The 2,216-nt window shown below is 41.3% G+C and overlaps 1 long non-coding RNA gene across 1 annotated transcript in view; it reads right to left on the bottom strand.

The window, feature by feature from the left end:
• The window catches only part of LOC118418665, a 2,484-nt gene extending 1,219 nt beyond the window's left edge, over window positions 1-1,265 (bottom strand). The window contains exons 1-2 of the long non-coding RNA XR_004831489.1: window positions 1,092-1,265; window positions 91-182 (exon numbers count right to left, since the gene is read on the bottom strand). This is a non-coding gene — a long non-coding RNA (uncharacterized LOC118418665). The remainder of the gene's footprint in view (window positions 1-90; window positions 183-1,091) is intronic.
• Between the last annotated feature and the right edge of the window lie 951 nt (window positions 1,266-2,216).

Here is a 2,216-nt window from a genome sequence, read left to right as displayed (position 1 = left end):
CAAACAGTGAGTGAGACCTTGACTTGCACTCCACACTTAATTCTATTGTCCTTTGTTTCTCAGGCTCTTCAACATGGCCCAGATACTCACCTGCTACTCACATGGTCGTCTTGGCTGAACTGGACGCTTGGTTACCTATGACCAAGGACCTCCTTGCTATGAGTATGACTCAGTATACACATCTGTTGACAAAGAACAAGCATGCCATACATTTCATATACATTGTTGTATAACCGAACGTTGCCTTTCAAAGTTGTTGTTTACAATAAAGTTTTTGCTGATATAAAAGGGAAAGTGGAGCATGTAAAATGTTTGTACATGTAGTATGTACACGTTTGTAACCATGTTACCCAGCCCCGTCTACATTATTTGGCAGGGTCTGTCATATTTTAGCGACACAACAAGCTGTGATTGCCCAGTACTTTCTGTTAATTTCTTGAAGAACCCTGGAACATATACTACCTAGTATAACGTTACATTGTATATTATAATAGATATAGAAGCCTTTGGTGTTTACTTGTCAAAGTATTTTGTTAGATTTTACATCTCTTAGTCTTGGTATGCAACTTTTCAAACCCAGCTTAACAAGCATTGTACTCTGCAACTGATAAAAACAGTGAAGAATCTGTAAAGAATCGATATTGCTATGTGTAATGTTACATAAGGAAGAATCAATATTGCTATGTGTAAATAATGTAGAAATTCTTGCAAAGAGAGCACTCTTCCGTCTTTAACATGGCACATGTGCAAAATAAACACAATTTTGCTGAGCTGACGTTACCGTGTGACAATCTTTCTAATCGTAGCCTGGATGAACATACACAAACCCTCTAATATGAAGCCAAACTTCGAAAAATTATACAATTCCAGCTCTTGTCACAAGGATTCTCCTTCTACACCCCGTCTGTTGGCACGGTGCACGGTGATTGCTATCAATAGCAAGACAAAAGGAACCACAGTGTACCTGAAACTGGTGAAAGGCATAGGCCAAATCCTCGTACGCCCTCCCCCACGTGTAATCGTACCGAAGCACGCCCATTTTACGGTCGGTAGTTTCATCAAAATCCAATCGAATGTCTTCATACACATACCTTAGAAACCAGTGAAGTCTCCTGCCCGGTTACGACACAGAGTTTTCCTCATCTTACAATTTGTCAAGCAAAAAAATATGTTGAAACGTTCTCCAGACACGATTTCAGGCGCCATAAACACAGCCAGCTGAGCCAGCTGGTATCCCAGGTTTCGCGCAGGCGCAGTACGTTCCGGTGACGTGCTCTGTACGGCCTGAGTCTTCAAGTTAACGTATTGTGTGGTCCCGCTTATGAATATTAATTAGCCTTCGCTTTCCTCTTCGCTGATTGGCTGAACCATTAATTGAATTAACTCTTCCTGCCGGCTAGACGCAGGTGCAGATGTCGGCTCTGTGGGGTGAACGTCCGAAAGGTCATGGCATGGAGAACGAAAGAAAACCAATTTCCCCTAAAAAAAAAGTGCTGTAATTAAGCCTTTTACAGTACTTTATGCCAAAAATTTTACTTGGATCATTTTACCGACTATCTTATGCCTATCTATACCAAATGTTACTCATACCAGGGTACAGGGGTGCAAAATATTCCGTTATAAGACCGTCAACAACAGTCGCACGGAGCTAACAGCGCAGCGAAAATACCATCGCTAGCGTTTCAACTTCGGATAACAAGTTATAAGTACTGTTGAACTCAGTAACGTTAAAGTTTGTTTTTATTTGCCTTTGACGGTTTGACCTGAAATAGTGTTACGCTAAACTCCTGAAGAGAAGTTAAGTGACTGCTGCGATTATCATAGATATGCCCCTAAGAACTGATACAATATAAAGCCTTCTGAATAGTCTAAAATGCGAGAGCCTTAGGCGGGCTTCGCTCCCCCTGGCAGGAACACTGCTATATACGGGATCATGAGGCCCCGCTTATGAATATTAATTAGCCTTTGGCCTCCTCTTCGCTGATTGGCTAGGTCTTTGATTCAATTAACTCGCCGGCTGACGCGCACAGGTGTGGCTCTGTGCGGGGTCACGGAAGGTCACGTCAGGAGGCCAAAAGAAAACAAATTTCCCCTCAGAAAAGTGCCAAAATTAATCATTTTAAAGTTGTTTATGTCAAAAAATTTACTTGAATCTTGTTACCAAGTATATAATGCCTATCTATACCAAATTTCAGGTCATTTAATTGTAATACCAG

Source organism: Branchiostoma floridae, chromosome 6, assembly GCF_000003815.2.
Source record: "Branchiostoma floridae strain S238N-H82 chromosome 6, Bfl_VNyyK, whole genome shotgun sequence".
NCBI classification, from domain to species: domain Eukaryota; kingdom Metazoa; phylum Chordata; class Leptocardii; order Amphioxiformes; family Branchiostomatidae; genus Branchiostoma; species Branchiostoma floridae.
Note: the sequence above shows the minus strand (reverse complement) of the source record. Positions and strands in the feature narration are given on the sequence as shown.